This window comes from Schistocerca nitens, chromosome 11 (assembly GCF_023898315.1).
Source record: "Schistocerca nitens isolate TAMUIC-IGC-003100 chromosome 11, iqSchNite1.1, whole genome shotgun sequence".
Taxonomy (NCBI): domain Eukaryota; kingdom Metazoa; phylum Arthropoda; class Insecta; order Orthoptera; family Acrididae; genus Schistocerca; species Schistocerca nitens.
The window spans coordinates 67,097,998-67,116,765 of record NC_064624.1 but is presented as its reverse complement, the minus strand read 5'-3'; the positions used below and the strand labels follow the sequence as shown (position 1 = coordinate 67,116,765).

The 18,768-nt window shown below is 50.1% G+C and overlaps 1 protein-coding gene across 6 annotated transcripts in view; it reads right to left on the bottom strand.

The window, feature by feature from the left end:
* LOC126213198 (uncharacterized) overlaps positions 1–18,768 on the bottom strand; it is a 235,250-nt gene that overhangs the window by 11,659 nt on the left and 204,823 nt on the right. The window lies entirely within an intron of this gene.

Sequence of the window (18,768 nt, the reverse complement as noted above, 5' to 3'; positions counted from 1 at the left end):
GAACTCGGGACCTTTGCCTTTCGCGGGCAAGTGCTCTACCAACTGAGCTACCGAAGCACGACTCACGTCCGGTACTCACAGCTTTACTTCTGCCAGTACCACGTCTCCTACCTTCCAAACTTTACAGAAGCTCTCCTGCGAACCATGCAGAACTAGCACTCCTGAAAGAAAGGATATTGCGGAGACATGGCTTAGCCACAGCCTGGGGGATGTTTCCAGAATGAGATTTTCACTCTGCAGCGGAGTGTGCGCTGATATGAAACTTCCTGGCAGATTAAAACTGTGTGCCCGACCGAGACTCGAACTCGGGACCTTTGCCTTTCGCGGGCAAGTGCTCTACCAACTGAGCTACCGAAGCACGACTCACGTCCGGTACTCACAGCTTTACTTCTGCCAGTACCTCGTCTCCTACCTTCCAAACTTTACAGAAGCTCTCCTGCGAACCATGCAGAACTAGCACTCCTGAAAGAAAGGATATTGCGGAGACATGGCTTAGCCACAGCCTGGGGGATGTTTCCAGAATGAGATTTTCACTCTGCAGCGGAGTGTGCGCTGATATGAAACTTCCTGGCAGATTAAAACTGTGTGCCCGACCGAGACTCGAACTCGGGACCTTTGCCTTTCGCGGGCAAGTGCTCTACCAACTGAGCTACCGAAGCACGACTCACGTCCGGTACTCACAGCTTTACTTCTGCCAGTACCTCGTCTCCTACCTTCCAAACTTTACAGAAGCTCTCCTGCGAACCATGCAGAACTAGCACTCCTGAAAGAAAGGATATTGCGGAGACATGGCTTAGCCACAGCCTGGGGGATGTTTCCAGAATGAGATTTTCACTCTGCAGCGGAGTGTGCGCTGATATGAAACTTCCTGGCAGATTAAAACTGTGTGCCCGACCGAGACTCGAACTCGGGACCTTTGCCTTTCGCGGGCAAGTGCTCTACCAACTGAGCTACCGAAGCACGACTCACGTCCGGTACTCACAGCTTTACTTCTGCCAGTACCTCGTCTCCTACCTTCCAAACTTTACAGAAGCTCTCCGGCGAACCATGCAGAACTAGCACTCCTGAAAGAGAGGATATTGCGGAGACATGGCTTAGCCACAGCCTGGGGGATGTTTCCAGAATGAGATTTTCACTCTGCAGCGGAGTGTGCGCTGATATGAAACTTCCTGGCAGATTAAAACTGTGTGCCCGACCGAGACTCGAACTCGGGACCTTTGCCTTTCGCGGGCAAGTGCTCTACCAACTGAGCTACCGAAGCACGACTCACGTCCGGTACTCACAGCTTTACTTCTGCCAGTACCTCGTCTCCTACCTTCCAAACTTTACAGAAGCTCTCCTGCGAACCATGCAGAACTAGCACTCCTGAAAGAAAGGATATTGCGGAGACATGGCTTAGCCACAGCCTGGGGGATGTTTCCAGAATGAGATTTTCACTCTGCAGCGGAGTGTGCGCTGATATGAAACTTCCTGGCAGATTAAAACTGTGTGCCCGACCGAGACTCGAACTCGGGACCTTTGCCTTTCGCGGGCAAGTGCTCTACCAACTGAGCTACCGAAGCACGACTCACGTCCGGTACTCACAGCTTTACTTCTGCCAGTACCTCGTCTCCTACCTTCCAAACTTTACAGAAGCTCTCCTGCGAACCATGCAGAACTAGCACTCCTGAAAGAAAGGATATTGCGGAGACATGGCTTAGCCACAGCCTGGGGGATGTTTCCAGAATGAGATTTTCACTCTGCAGCGGAGTGTGCGCTGATATGAAACTTCCTGGCAGATTAAAACTGTGTGCCCGACCGAGACTCGAACTCGGGACCTTTGCCTTTCGCGGGCAAGTGCTCTACCAACTGAGCTACCGAAGCACGACTCACGTCCGGTACTCACAGCTTTACTTCTGCCAGTACCTCGTCTCCTACCTTCCAAACTTTACAGAAGCTCTCCTGCGAACCATGCAGAACTAGCACTCCTGAAAGAAAGGATATTGCGGAGACATGGCTTAGCCACAGCCTGGGGGATGTTTCCAGAATGAGATTTTCACTCTGCAGCGGAGTGTGCGCTGATATGAAACTTCCTGGCAGATTAAAACTGTGTGCCCGACCGAGACTCGAACTCGGGACCTTTGCCTTTCGCGGGCAAGTGCTCTACCAACTGAGCTACCGAAGCACGACTCACGTCCGGTACTCACAGCTTTACTTCTGCCAGTACCTCGTCTCCTACCTTCCAAACTTTACAGAAGCTCTCCTGCGAACCATGCAGAACTAGCACTCCTGAAAGAAAGGATATTGCGGAGACATGGCTTAGCCACAGCCTGGGGGATGTTTCCAGAATGAGATTTTCACTCTGCAGCGGAGTGTGCGCTGATATGAAACTTCCTGGCAGATTAAAACTGTGTGCCCGACCGAGACTCGAACTCGGGACCTTTGCCTTTCGCGGGCAAGTGCTCTACCAACTGAGCTACCGAAGCACGACTCACGTCCGGTACTCACAGCTTTACTTCTGCCAGTACCTCGTCTCCTACCTTCCAAACTTTACAGAAGCTCTCCTACGAACCATGCAGAACTAGCACTCCTGAAAGAGAGGATATTGCGGAGACATGGCTTAGCCACAGCCTGGGGGATGTTTCCAGAATGAGATTTTCACTCTGCAGCGGAGTGTGCGCTGATATGAAACTTCCTGGCAGATTAAAACTGTGTGCCCGACCGAGACTCGAACTCGGGACCTTTGCCTTTCGCGGGCAAGTGCTCTACCAACTGAGCTACCGAAGCACGACTCACGTCCGGTACTCACAGCTTTACTTCTGCCAGTACCTCGTCTCCTACCTTCCAAACTTTACAGAAGCTCTCCTGCGAACCATGCAGAACTAGCACTCCTGAAAGAACGGATATTGCGGAGACATGGCTTAGCCACAGCCTGGGGGATGTTTCCAGAATGAGATTTTCACTCTGCAGCGGAGTGTGCGCTGATATGAAACTTCCTGGCAGATTAAAACTGTGTGCCCGACCGAGACTCGAACTCGGGACCTTTGCCTTTCGCGGGCAAGTGCTCTACCAACTGAGCTACCGAAGCACGACTCACGTCCGGTACTCACAGCTTTACTTCTGCCAGTACCTCGTCTCCTACCTTCCAAACTTTACAGAAGCTCTCCTGCGAACCATGCAGAACTAGCACTCCTGAAAGAAAGGATATTGCGGAGACATGGCTTAGCCACAGCCTGGGGGATGTTTCCAGAATGAGATTTTCACTCTGCAGCGGAGTGTGCGCTGATATGAAACTTCCTGGCAGATTAAAACTGTGTGCCCGACCGAGACTCGAACTCGGGACCTTTGCCTTTCGCGGGCAAGTGCTCTACCAACTGAGCTACCGAAGCACGACTCACGTCCGGTACTCACAGCTTTACTTCTGCCAGTACCTCGTCTCCTACCTTCCAAACTTTACAGAAGCTCTCCTGCGAACCATGGAGAACTAGCACTCCTGAAAGAGAGGATATTGCGGAGACATGGCTTAGCCACAGCCTGGGGGATGTTTCCAGAATGAGATTTTCACTCTGCAGCGGAGTGTGCGCTGATATGAAACTTCCTGGCAGATTAAAACTGTGTGCCCGACCGAGACTCGAACTCGGGACGTTTGCCTTTCGCGGGCAAGTGCTCTACCAACTGAGCTACCGAAGCACGACTCATGTCCGGTACTCACAGCTTTACTTCTGCCAGTACCTCGTCTCCTACCTTCCAAACTTTACAGAAGCTCTCCTGCGAACCATGCAGAACTAGCACTCCTGAAAGAAAGGATATTGCGGAGACATGGCTTAGCCACAGCCTGGGGGATGTTTCCAGAATGAGATTTTCACTCTGCAGCGGAGTGTGCGCTGATATGAAACTTCCTGGCAGATTAAAACTGTGTGCCCGACCGAGACTCGAACTCGGGACCTTTGCCTTTCGCGAGCAAGTGCTCTACCAACTGAGCTACCGAAGCACGACTCACGTCCGGTACTCACAGCTTTACTTCTGCCAGTACCTCGTCTCCTACATTCCAAACTTTACAGAAGCTCTCCTGCGAACCATGCAGAACTAGCACTCCTGAAAGAAAGGATATTGCGGAGACATGGCTTAGCCACAGCCTGGGGGATGTTTCCAGAATGAGATTTTCACTCTGCAGCGGAGTGTGCGCTGATATGAAACTTCCTGGCAGATTAAAACTGTGTGCCCGACCGAGACTCGAACTCGGGACCTTTGCCTTTCGCGGGCAAGTGCTCTACCAACTGAGCTACCGAAGCACGACTCACGTCCGGTACTCACAGCTTTACTTCTGCCAGTACCTCGTCTCCTACCTTCCAAACTTTACAGAAGCTCTCCTGCGAACCATGCAGAACTAGCACTCATGAAAGAAAGGATATTGCGGAGACATGGCTTAGCCACAGCCTGGGGGATGTTTCCAGAATGAGATTTTCACTCTGCAGCGGAGTGTGCGCTGATATGAAACTTCCTGGCAGATTAAAACTGTGTGCCCGACCGAGACTCGAACTCGGGACCTTTGCCTTTCGCGGGCAAGTGCTCTACCAACTGAGCTACCGAAGCACGACTCACGTCCGGTACTCACAGCTTTACTTCTGCCAGTACCTCGTCTCCTACCTTCCAAACTTTACAGAAGCTCTCCGGCGAACCATGCAGAACTAGCACTCCTGAAAGAAAGGATATTGCGGAGACATGGCTTAGCCACAGCCTGGGGGATGTTTCCAGAATGAGATTTTCACTCTGCAGCGGAGTGTGCGCTGATATGAAACTTCCTGGCAGATTAAAACTGTGTGCCCGACCGAGACTCGAACTCGGGACCTTTGCCTTTCGCGGGCAAGTGCTCTACCAACTGAGCTACCGAAGCACGACTCACGTCCGGTACTCACAGCTTTACTTCTGCCAGTACCTCGTCTCCTACCTTCCAAACTTTACAGAAGCTCTCCTGCGAACCATGCAGAACTAGCACTCCTGAAAGAAAGGATATTGCGGAGACATGGCTTAGCCACAGCCTGGGGGATGTTTCCAGAATGAGATTTTCACTCTGCAGCGGAGTGTGCGCTGATATGAAACTTCCTGGCAGATTAAAACTGTGTGCCCGACCGAGACTCGAACTCGGGACCTTTGCCTTTCGCGGGCAAGTGCTCTACCAACTGAGCTACCGAAGCACGACTCACGTCCGGTACTCACAGCTTTACTTCTGCCAGTACCTCGTCTCCTACCTTCCAAACTTTACAGAAGCTCTCCTGCGAACCATGCAGAACTAGCACTCCTGAAAGAAAGGATATTGCGGAGACATGGCTTAGCCACAGCCTGGGGGATGTTTCCAGAATGAGATTTTCACTCTGCAGCGGAGTGTGCGCAGATATGAAACTTCCTGGCAGATTAAAACTGTGTGCCCGACCGAGACTCGAACTCGGGACCTTTGCCTTTCGCGGGCAAGTGCTCTACCAACTGAGCTACCGAAGCACGACTCACGTCCGGTACTCACAGCTTTACTTCTGCCAGTACCTCGTCTCCTACCTTCCAAACTTTACAGAAGCTCTCCTGCGAACCATGCAGAACTAGCACTCCTGAAAGAAAGGATATTGCGGAGACATGGCTTAGCCACAGCCTGGGGGATGTTTCCAGAATGAGATTTTCACTCTGCAGCGGAGTGTGCGCTGATATGAAACTTCCTGGCAGATTAAAACTGTGTGCCCGACCGAGACTCGAACTCGGGACCTTTGCCTTTCGCGGGCAAGTGCTCTACCAACTGAGCTACCGAAGCACGACTCACGTCCGGTACTCACAGCTTTACTTCTGCCAGTACCTCGTCTCCTACCTTCCAAACTTTACAGAAGCTCTCCTGCGAACCATGCAGAACTAGCACTCCTGAAAGAAAGGATATTGCGGAGACATGGCTTAGCCACAGCCTGGGGGATGTTTCCAGAATGAGATTTTCACTCTGCAGCGGAGTGTGCGCTGATATGAAACTTCCTGGCAGATTAAAACTGTGTGCCCGACCGAGACTCGAACTCGGGACCTTTGCCTTTCGCGGGCAAGTGCTCTACCAACTGAGCTACCGAAGCACGACTCACGTCCGGTACTCACAGCTTTACTTCTGCCAGTACCTCGTCTCCTACCTTCCAAACTTTACAGAAGCTCTCCTGCGAACCATGCAGAACTAGCAGTCCTGAAAGAGAGGATATTGCGGAGACATGGCTTAGCCACAGCCTGGGGGATGTTTCCAGAATGAGATTTTCACTCTGCAGCGGAGTGTGCGCTGATATGAAACTTCCTGGCAGATTAAAACTGTGTGCCCGACCGAGACTCGAACTCGGGACCTTTGCCTTTCGCGGGCAAGTGCTCTACCAACTGAGCTACCGAAGCACGACTCACGTCCGGTACTCACAGCTTTACTTCTGCCAGTACCTCGTCTCCTACCTTCCAAACTTTACAGAAGCTCTCCTGCGAACCATGCAGAACTAGCACTCCTGAAAGAAAGGATATTGCGGAGACATGGCTTAGCCACAGCCTGGGGGATGTTTCCAGAATGAGATTTTCACTCTGCAGCGGAGTGTGCGCTGATATGAAACTTCCTGGCAGATTAAAACTGTGTGCCCGACCGAGACTCGAACTCGGGACCTTTGCCTTTCGCGGGCAAGTGCTCTACCAACTGAGCTACCGAAGCACGACTCACGTCCGGTACTCACAGCTTTACTTCTGCCAGTACCTCGTCTCCTACCTTCCAAACTTTACAGAAGCTCTCCTGCGAACCATGCAGAACTAGCACTCCTGAAAGAAAGGATATTGCGGAGACATGGCTTAGCCACAGCCTGGGGGATGTTTCCAGAATGAGATTTTCACTCTGCAGCGGAGTGTGCGCAGATATGAAACTTCCTGGCAGATTAAAACTGTGTGCCCGACCGAGACTCGAACTCGGGACCTTTGCCTTTCGCGGGCAAGTGCTCTACCAACTGAGCTACCGAAGCACGACTCACGTCCGGTACTCACAGCTTTACTTCTGCCAGTACCTCGTCTCCTACCTTCCAAACTTTACAGAAGCTCTCCTGCGAACCATGCAGAACTAGCACTCCTGAAAGAAAGGATATTGCGGAGACATGGCTTAGCCACAGCCTGGGGGATGTTTCCAGAATGAGATTTTCACTCTGCAGCGGAGTGTGCGCTGATATGAAACTTCCTGGCAGATTAAAACTGTGTGCCCGACCGAGACTCGAACTAGGGACCTTTGCCTTTCGCGGGCAAGTGCTCTACCAACTGAGCTACCGAAGCACGACTCACGTCCGGTACTCACAGCTTTACTTCTGCCAGTACCTCGTCTCCTACCTTCCAAACTTTACAGAAGCTCTCCTGCGAACCATGCAGAACTAGCACTCCTGAAAGAAAGGATATTGCGGAGACATGGCTTAGCCACAGCCTGGGGGATGTTTCCAGAATGAGATTTTCACTCTGCAGCGGAGTGTGCGCTGATATGAAACTTCCTGGCAGATTAAAACTGTGTGCCCGACCGAGACTCGAACTCGGGACCTTTGCCTTTCGCGGGCAAGTGCTCTACCAACTGAGCTACCGAAGCACGACTCACGTCCGGTACTCACAGCTTTACTTCTGCCAGTACCTCGTCTCCTACCTTCCAAACTTTACAGAAGCTCTCCTGCGAACCATGCAGAACTAGCACTCCTGAAAGAAAGGATATTGCGGAGACATGGCTTAGCCACAGCCTGGGGGATGTTTCCAGAATGAGATTTTCACTCTGCAGCGGAGTGTGCGCTGATATGAAACTTCCTGGCAGATTAAAACTGTGTGCCCGACCGAGACTCGAACTCGGGACCTTTGCCTTTCGCGGGCAAGTGCTCTACCAACTGAGCTACCGAAGCACGACTCACGTCCGGTACTCACAGCTTTACTTCTGCCAGTACCTCGTCTCCTACCTTCCAAACTTTACAGAAGCTCTCCTGCGAACCATGCAGAACTAGCACTCCTGAAAGAGAGGATATTGCGGAGACATGGCTTAGCCACAGCCTGGGGGATGTTTCCAGAATGAGATTTTCACTCTGCAGCGGAGTGTGCGCTGATATCAAACTTCCTGGCAGATTAAAACTGTGTGCCCGACCGAGACTCGAACTCGGGACCTTTGCCTTTCGCGGGCAAGTGCTCTACCAACTGAGCTACCGAAGCACGACTCACGTCCGGTACTCACAGCTTTACTTCTGCCAGTACCTCGTCTCCTACCTTCCAAACTTTACAGAAGCTCTCCTGCGAACCATGCAGAACTAGCACTCCTGAAAGAAAGGATATTGCGGAGACATGGCTTAGCCACAGCCTGGGGGATGTTTCCAGAATGAGATTTTCACTCTGCAGCGGAGTGTGCGCTGATATGAAACTTCCTGGCAGATTAAAACTGTGTGCCCGACCGAGACTCGAACTCGGGACCTTTGCCTTTCGCGGGCAAGTGCTCTACCAACTGAGCTACCGAAGCACGACTCACGTCCGGTACTCACAGCTTTACTTCTGCCAGTACCTCGTCTCCTACCTTCCAAACTTTACAGAAGCTCTCCTGCGAACCATGCAGAACTAGCACTCCTGAAAGAAAGGATATTGCGGAGACATGGCTTAGCCACAGCCTGGGGGATGTTTCCAGAATGAGATTTTCACTCTGCAGCGGAGTGTGCGCTGATATGAAACTTCCTGGCAGATTAAAACTGTGTGCCCGACCGAGACTCGAACTCGGGACCTTTGCCTTTCGCGGGCAAGTGCTCTACCAACTGAGCTACCGAAGCACGACTCACGTCCGGCACTCACAGCTTTACTTCTGCCAGTACCTCGTCTCCTACCTTCCAAACTTTACAGAAGCTCTCCTGCGAACCATGCAGAACTAGCACTCCTGAAAGAAAGGATATTGCGGAGACATGGCTTAGCCACAGCCTGGGGGATGTTTCCAGAATGAGATTCTCACTCTGCAGCGGAGTGTGCGCTGATATGAAACTTCCTGGCAGATTAAAACTGTGTGCCCGACCGAGACTCGAACTCGGGACCTTTGCCTTTCGCGGGCAAGTGCTCTACCAACTGAGCTACCGAAGCACGACTCACGTCCGGTACTCACAGCTTTACTTCTGCCAGTACCTCGTCTCCTACCTTCCAAACTTTACAGAAGCTCTCCTGCGAACCATGCAGAACTAGCACTCCTGAAAGAAAGGATATTGCGGAGACATGGCTTAGCCACAGCCTGGGGGATGTTTCCAGAATGAGATTTTCACTCTGCAGCGGAGTGTGCGCTGATATGAAACTTCCTGGCAGATTAAAACTGTGTGCCCGACCGAGACTCGAACTCGGGACCTTTGCCTTTCGCGGGCAAGTGCTCTACCAACTGAGCTACCGAAGCACGACTCACGTCCGGTACTCACAGCTTTACTTCTGCCAGTACCTCGTCTCCTACCTTCCAAACTTTACAGAAGCTCTCCTGCGAACCATGCAGAACTAGCACTCCTGAAAGAGAGGATATTGCGGAGACATGGCTTAGCCACAGCCTGGGGGATGTTTCCAGAATGAGATTTTCACTCTGCAGCGGAGTGTGCGCTGATATGAAACTTCCTGGCAGATTAAAACTGTGTGCCCGACCGAGACTCGAACTCGGGACCTTTGCCTTTCGCGGGCAAGTGCTCTACCAACTGAGCTACCGAAGCACGACTCACGTCCGGTACTCACAGCTTTACTTCTGCCAGTACCTCGTCTCCTACCTTCCAAACTTTACAGAAGCTCTCCTGCGAACCATGCAGAACTAGCACTCCTGAAAGAAAGGATATTGCGGAGACATGGCTTAGCCACAGCCTGGGGGATGTTTCCAGAATGAGATTTTCACTCTGCAGCGGAGTGTGCGCTGATATGAAACTTCCTGGCAGATTAAAACTGTGTGCCCGACCGAGACTCGAACTCGGGACCTTTGCCTTTCGCGGGCAAGTGCTCTACCAACTGAGCTACCGAAGCACGACTCACGTCCGGTACTCACAGCTTTACTTCTGCCAGTACCTCGTCTCCTACCTTCCAAACTTTACAGAAGCTCTCCTGCGAACCATGCAGAACTAGCACTCCTGAAAGAAAGGATATTGCGGAGACATGGCTTAGCCACAGCCTGGGGGATGTTTCCAGAATGAGATTTTCACTCTGCAGCGGAGTGTGCGCTGATATGAAACTTCCTGGCAGATTAAAACTGTGTGCCCGACCGAGACTCGAACTCGGGACCTTTGCCTTTCGCGGGCAAGTGCTCTACCAACTGAGCTACCGAAGCACGACTCACGTCCGGTACTCGCAGCTTTACTTCTGCCAGTACCTCGTCTCCTACCTTCCAAACTTTACAGAAGCTCTCCTGCGAACCATGCAGAACTAGCACTCCTGAAAGAGAGGATATTGCGGAGACATGGCTTAGCCACAGCCTGGGGGATGTTTCCAGAATGAGATTTTCACTCTGCAGCGGAGTGTGCGCTGATATGAAACTTCCTGGCAGATTAAAACTGTGTGCCCGACCGAGACTCGAACTCGGGACCTTTGCCTTTCGCGGGCAAGTGCTCTACCAACTGAGCTACCGAAGCACGACTCCCGTCCGGTACTCACAGCTTTACTTCTGCCAGTACCTCGTCTCCTACCTTCCAAACTTTACAGAACCTCTCCTGCGAACCATGCAGAACTAGCACTCCTGAAAGAAAGGATATTGCGGAGACATGGCTTAGCCACAGCCTGGGGGATGTTTCCAGAATGAGATTTTCACTCTGCAGCGGAGTGTGCGCTGATATGAAACTTCCTGGCAGATTAAAACTGTGTGCCCGACCGAGACTCGAACTCGGGACCTTTGCCTTTCGCGGGCAAGTGCTCTACCAACTGAGCTACCGAAGCACGACTCACGTCCGGTACTCACAGCTTTACTTCTGCCAGTACCTCGTCTCCTACCTTCCAAACTTTACAGAAGCTCTCCTGCGAACCATGCAGAACTAGCACTCCTGAAAGAAAGGATATTGCGGAGACATGGCTTAGCCACAGCCTGGGGGATGTTTCCAGAATGAGATTTTCACTCTGCAGCGGAGTGTGCGCTGATATGAAACTTCCTGGCAGATTAAAACTGTGTGCCCGACCGAGACTCGAACTCGGGACCTTTGCCTTTCGCGGGCAAGTGCTCTACCAACTGAGCTACCGAAGCACGACTCACGTCCGGCACTCACAGCTTTACTTCTGCCAGTACCTCGTCTCCTACCTTCCAAACTTTACAGAAGCTCTCCTGCGAACCATGCAGAACTAGCACTCCTGAAAGAAAGGATATTGCGGAGACATGGCTTAGCCACAGCCTGGGGGATGTTTCCAGAATGAGATTCTCACTCTGCAGCGGAGTGTGCGCTGATATGAAACTTCCTGGCAGATTAAAACTGTGTGCCCGACCGAGACTCGAACTCGGGACCTTTGCCTTTCGCGGGCAAGTGCTCTACCAACTGAGCTACCGAAGCACGACTCACGTCCGGTACTCACAGCTTTACTTCTGCCAGTACCTCGTCTCCTACCTTCCAAACTTTACAGAAGCTCTCCTGCGAACCATGCAGAACTAGCACTCCTGAAAGAAAGGATATTGCGGAGACATGGCTTAGCCACAGCCTGGGGGATGTTTCCAGAATGAGATTTTCACTCTGCAGCGGAGTGTGCGCTGATATGAAACTTCCTGGCAGATTAAAACTGTGTGCCCGACCGAGACTCGAACTCGGGACCTTTGCCTTTCGCGGGCAAGTGCTCTACCAACTGAGCTACCGAAGCACGACTCACGTCCGGTACTCACAGCTTTACTTCTGCCAGTACCTCGTCTCCTACCTTCCAAACTTTACAGAAGCTCTCCTGCGAACCATGCAGAACTAGCACTCCTGAAAGAGAGGATATTGCGGAGACATGGCTTAGCCACAGCCTGGGGGATGTTTCCAGAATGAGATTTTCACTCTGCAGCGGAGTGTGCGCTGATATGAAACTTCCTGGCAGATTAAAACTGTGTGCCCGACCGAGACTCGAACTCGGGACCTTTGCCTTTCGCGGGCAAGTGCTCTACCAACTGAGCTACCGAAGCACGACTCACGTCCGGTACTCACAGCTTTACTTCTGCCAGTACCTCGTCTCCTACCTTCCAAACTTTACAGAAGCTCTCCTGCGAACCATGCAGAACTAGCACTCCTGAAAGAAAGGATATTGCGGAGACATGGCTTAGCCACAGCCTGGGGGATGTTTCCAGAATGAGATTTTCACTCTGCAGCGGAGTGTGCGCTGATATGAAACTTCCTGGCAGATTAAAACTGTGTGCCCGACCGAGACTCGAACTCGGGACCTTTGCCTTTCGCGGGCAAGTGCTCTACCAACTGAGCTACCGAAGCACGACTCACGTCCGGTACTCACAGCTTTACTTCTGCCAGTACCTCGTCTCCTACCTTCCAAACTTTACAGAAGCTCTCCTGCGAACCATGCAGAACTAGCACTCCTGAAAGAAAGGATATTGCGGAGACATGGCTTAGCCACAGCCTGGGGGATGTTTCCAGAATGAGATTTTCACTCTGCAGCGGAGTGTGCGCTGATATGAAACTTCCTGGCAGATTAAAACTGTGTGCCCGACCGAGACTCGAACTCGGGACCTTTGCCTTTCGCGGGCAAGTGCTCTACCAACTGAGCTACCGAAGCACGACTCACGTCCGGTACTCGCAGCTTTACTTCTGCCAGTACCTCGTCTCCTACCTTCCAAACTTTACAGAAGCTCTCCTGCGAACCATGCAGAACTAGCACTCCTGAAAGAGAGGATATTGCGGAGACATGGCTTAGCCACAGCCTGGGGGATGTTTCCAGAATGAGATTTTCACTCTGCAGCGGAGTGTGCGCTGATATGAAACTTCCTGGCAGATTAAAACTGTGTGCCCGACCGAGACTCGAACTCGGGACCTTTGCCTTTCGCGGGCAAGTGCTCTACCAACTGAGCTACCGAAGCACGACTCCCGTCCGGTACTCACAGCTTTACTTCTGCCAGTACCTCGTCTCCTACCTTCCAAACTTTACAGAACCTCTCCTGCGAACCATGCAGAACTAGCACTCCTGAAAGAAAGGATATTGCGGAGACATGGCTTAGCCACAGCCTGGGGGATGTTTCCAGAATGAGATTTTCACTCTGCAGCGGAGTGTGCGCTGATATGAAACTTCCTGGCAGATTAAAACTGTGTGCCCAACCGAGACTCGAACTCGGGACCTTTGCCTTTCGCGGGCAAGTGCTCTACCAACTGAGCTACCGAAGCACGACTCACGTCCGGTACTCACAGCTTTACTTCTGCCAGTACCTCGTCTCCTACCTTCCAAACTTTACAGAAGCTCTCCTGCGAACCATGCAGAACTAGCACTCCTGAAAGAAAGGATATTGCGGAGACATGGCTTAGCCACAGCCTGGGGGATGTTTCCAGAATGAGATTCTCACTCTGCAGCGGAGTGTGCGCTGATATGAAACTTCCTGGCAGATTAAAACTGTGTGCCCGACCGAGACTCGAACTCGGGACCTTTGCCTTTCGCGGGCAAGTGCTCTACCAACTGAGCTACCGAAGCACGACTCACGTCCGGTACTCACAGCTTTACTTCTGCCAGTACCTCGTCTCCTACCTTCCAAACTTTACAGAAGCTCTCCTGCGAACCATGCAGAACTAGCACTCCTGAAAGAAAGGATATTGCGGAGACATGGCTTAGCCACAGCCTGGGGGATGTTTCCAGAATGAGATTTTCACTCTGCAGCGGAGTGTGCGCTGATATGAAACTTCCTGGCAGATTAAAACTGTGTGCCCGACCGAGACTCGAACTCGGGACCTTTGCCTTTCGCGGGCAAGTGCTCTACCAACTGAGCTACCGAAGCACGACTCACGTCCGGTACTCACAGCTTTACTTCTGCCAGTACCTCGTCTCCTACCTTCCAAACTTTACAGAAGCTCTCCTGCGAACCATGCAGAACTAGCACTCCTGAAAGAAAGGATATTGCGGAGACATGGCTTAGCCACAGCCTGGGGGATGTTTCCAGAATGAGATTTTCACTCTGCAGCGGAGTGTGCGCTGATATGAAACTTCCTGGCAGATTAAAACTGTGTGCCCGACCGAGACTCGAACTCGGGACCTTTGCCTTTCGCGGGCAAGTGCTCTACCAACTGAGCTACCGAAGCACGACTCACGTCCGGTACTCACAGCTTGACTTCTGCCAGTACCTCGTCTCCTACCTTCCAAACTTTACAGAAGCTCTCCTGCGAACCATGCAGAACTAGCACTCCTGAAAGAAAGGATATTGCGGAGACATGGCTTAGCCACAGCCTGGGGGATGTTTCCAGAATGAGATTTTCACTCTGCAGCGGAGTGTGCGCTGATATGAAACTTCCTGGCAGATTAAAACTGTGTGCCCGACCGAGACTCGAACTCGGGATCTTTGTGCCTTTCGCGGGCAAGTGCTCTACCAACTGAGCTACCGAAGCACGACTCACGTCCGGTACTCACAGCTTTACTTCTGCCAGTACCTCGTCTCCTACCTTCCAAACTTTACAGAAGCTCTCCTGCGAAACATGCAGAACTAGCACTCCTGAAAGAAAGGATATTGCGGAGGCATGTCAAAATTCTGGAAAACCTTACACGAATGAAAAAGAAAATGATGGGTGTATAAAGGCAAAACTGCTAAAAAAAAGCCATTTCACGTGACAGTTGACTGTGATCCAAAATGCAGATTTCTTACCCGTGTCACTTGAAAAGTTTGTAATGCAATGCAAAAGAACCATTAATGAAAGGATATAAAATGTGGAGGGGCCAGACAAATGTGTGTTCATAGAGAGGCCTTTTCAGTAGTTGTGAGGGCAACAGTCTGGATGATTGGCCAATATGGTCTAGTAATGTTAGACAACACAGCCTTGCTGTGCTGATACTGCAAATGGCTGAAATCAAGGGGTACTAACAGCTGTAATTTCTACACAGTGCATGCAACTCTTCTATACAGTTAAATAATCCTCCTTGGCAAAATATTCTGGAGGTAAAATAGTCCTCCATTAGGATCTCATGGTGAGACTATTCAGGACAATGTTGTCATCAAGGAAAACAAGACTGGCATTCTAGGGTCAGTGCATGATTCCTTCATCAGGTAGATGAATTAGAAGATTTAAAAAACAAAATCGAAAGGTTGAAGGTAAACATAGTGGAAGATAGTGAAGTGTGGTGGCAGAAAAAACAGGAATTATTGTCATGTACGTACACAGTTGTAAACAAAACGTCAAACAGGGATGACAAAGGGGTAGGTGTAAAAATGAATCCGAAAATAGGAATGCAGATAACAAATTATCATAGTCAAGACAGAAATGAAGCAAACACTCACCACAGTAGTGAAAGTTGTACATCAACTAGCTCTACAGATGATGAACAGATTGAAAGAATGTATGATGAGTTAACAGATATACAGATATTTAAAGAAGATGCGAAATTAATTATGATGGGAGACTGGAATCTGGCAGTGGGAAAAGTACAGAAGAAAAAATTGTAGGAGAACGCTGACTGGGAGAAAGGGATAAAAAAGGAGTAAAAGAGAAAGCCACCTAAAAAGAATTATGCACAGATCATAATTTAATTCAGTTAAGAATCATGTAAAGGGACTGTGTACATGGAAGAGACCTGTGGGCACTAGAAGTTTTTATATTGATTATGTAATGGCACAGAAGAGATTTTAAAGCCAGATTTCAAACTGTATGACATTTACCAGACAAGATATAGACTTTGACCACTATTTATTGGTAATGAACTGTAAATTAAAACCTAGGAAATAGCAAAATGGTACGAAATTTAGGAAATAAGATGCAGATAAATTGAAAGAACCAGAGGATGCTGCATGTTTCACACGAAGTATTAGGCAATGATTGACAGGAAAGGATCACAAAAGAAAATGAACTGGTAGCTTTGAGAGATGAAATACTGATGGCAGCACGTGATCAACAGATAAAAGGGCAAGGTTTAAGAGAAATCTCTGGATACCGCAAAAGATATTTAATTTTATTTACCAAACAAGAAAGTACAAAAATGCAGCAAATGAAGAAGGCAAATGAATACAGGAGTCTGAAAAATGAGACTGCCAGAACGTCCAAAATATCTAAGCAGGAAAGGCTAGAGCGCAAATGTAAGGTTGCAGAATTTGCATGACTAAGGGAAACATAGACACCATCTATAGAAAGCTCTGACAGAACTCTGAAGAAATTAGGGAAGATACAAAATGCTGACAGGTAACGGCAACATAAATATTTCTGAACAAGAGAAATTTGTTAACATGTAATACAAATTTAAGTAGTCATGTGAGATGGTTACTTCCCCATCAGGCACCTCTCCAGGTGTCAGTTAGGGGAAAGCCTCTCATATATACACTCCTGGAAATGGAAAAAACACATTGACACCGGTGTGTCAGACCCACCATACTTGCTCCGGACACTGCGAGAGGGCTGTACAAGCAATGATCACACGCACGGCACAGGGGACACACCAGGAACCGCGGTGTTGGCCGTCGAATGGCGCTAGCTGCGCAGCATTTGTGCACCGCCGCCGTCAGTGTCAGCCAGTTTGCCGTGGCATTCGGAGCTCCATCGCAGTCTTTAACACTGGTAGTATGCCGCGACAGCGTGGACGTGAACCGTATGTGCAGTTGACGGACTTGGAGCGAGGGCGTATAGTGGGCGTGCGGGAGGCCGGGTGGACGTACCGCCAAATTGCTCAACACGTGGGGCGTGAGGTCTCCACAGTACATCGATGTTGTCGCCAGTGGTCGGCGGAAGGTGCACGTGCCCGTCGACCTGGGACCGGACCGCAGCGACGCACGGATGCACGCCAAGACCGTAGGATCCTACGCAGTGCCGTAGGGGACCGCACCGCCACTTCCCAGCAAATTAGGGACACTGTTGCTCCTGGGGTATCGGCGAGGACCATTCGCAACCGTCTCCATGAAGCTGGGCTACGGTCCCGCACACCGTTAGGCCGTCTTCCGCTCACGCCCCAACATCGTGCAGCCCGCCTCCAGTGGTGTCGCGACAGGCGTGAATGGAGGGACGAATGGAGACGTGTCGTCTTCAGCGATGAGAGTCGCTTCTGCCTTGGTGCCAATGATGGTCGTATGCGTGTTTGGCGCCGTGCAGGTGAGCGCCACAATCAGGACTGCATACGACCGAGGCACACAGGGCCAACACCCGGCATCATGGTGTGGGGAGCGATCTCCTACACTGGCCGTACACCACTGGTGATCGTCGAGGGGACACTGAATAGTGCACGGTACATCCAAACCGTCATCGAACCCATCGTTCTACCATTCCTAGACCGGCAAGGGAAGTTGCTGTTCCAACAGGACAATGCACGTCCGCATGTATCCCGTGCCACCCAACGTGCTCTAGAAGGTGTAAGTCAACTACCCTGGCCAGCAAGATCTCCGGATCTGTCCCCCATTGAGCATGTTTGGGACTGGATGAAGCGTCGTCTCACGCGGTCTGCACGTCCAGCACGAACGCTGGTCCAACTGAGGCGCCAGGTGGAAATGGCATGGCAAGCCGTTCCACAGGACTACATCCAGCATCTCTACGATCGTCTCCATGGGAGAATAGCAGCCTGCATTGCTGCGAAAGGTGGATATACACTGTACTAGTGCCGACATTGTGCATGCTCTGTTGCCTGTGTCTATGTGCCTGTGGTTCTGTCAGTCTGATCATGTGATGTATCTGACCCCAGGAATGTGTCAATAAAGTTTCCCCTTCCTGGGACAATGAATTCACGGTGTTCTTATTTCAATTTCCAGGAGTGTAGATGGTTTTAAGGACACAAAATGAGTAGTGTGGATCAAATACTAACATGGACCTAAGTCCCTTAGCGTCTATTTTGATATCCAACAGCAAGTGCTCAATGTCTGTTCATCAAGTTGGTGAAACTGTATACAAGTATGTCTTGTTCTCACAGTCCAGTCCTTAACAAAAGTAATCTCTAGCACAGATCATCACTTCCATCTGTAACTTGAAAAGAATCATTATGGAACAATAGGAAAGATATCCACTATTGCAGGTCCAAGAAAATGTACTGGGATTTCCTGATCATTAGATTTTGGGGGACAAGAAATATTATGAAAAGGAGAGTGAGAGCTTGTCAAATCCTCTTCACAGACTTTACTGGCACACTCAACACAAATTTACTGCTCAAATTAGGCAAACCTAAACAGCTTACCTGTACACTACAAAAATTTGACATCAACATCCTCAAAATAGAAGAGATGCATTTCACAGACAAAAACCACTTCAACACAGAAAACTGCAGGATATACAGGGGAAAACTGCCATCAGAAGGGTAACACAAGGTTTGGTACAGATTTTGAAGCACACAAATCAGTCATAGACAAAATATAATATTTCTGCTCAAAATCGGAAAGGATCTTCACAATAACCTTCAAATCAGGAAGCAGGGCATACACAATCATTAACACACATGCACCAAGAATTACCAAAGAAACAGATTACAAGTAACCGAGAATTTTCGAGAAGACATGGAGGAAATAAACAAAATACCACAAAGACAAATTAAAATTATATTAAGAGACTTCAGTTCACAACTAGTAGTAGGAAAAAGGTACAAGCAAATAACAGGCCCACACACAGTACAAAAAAATGTAGGAACAAAAATGGGTAACATCTCATATATTATTGTCAAAATTTTAAGTTAAAATTTATGTCAACACAATTT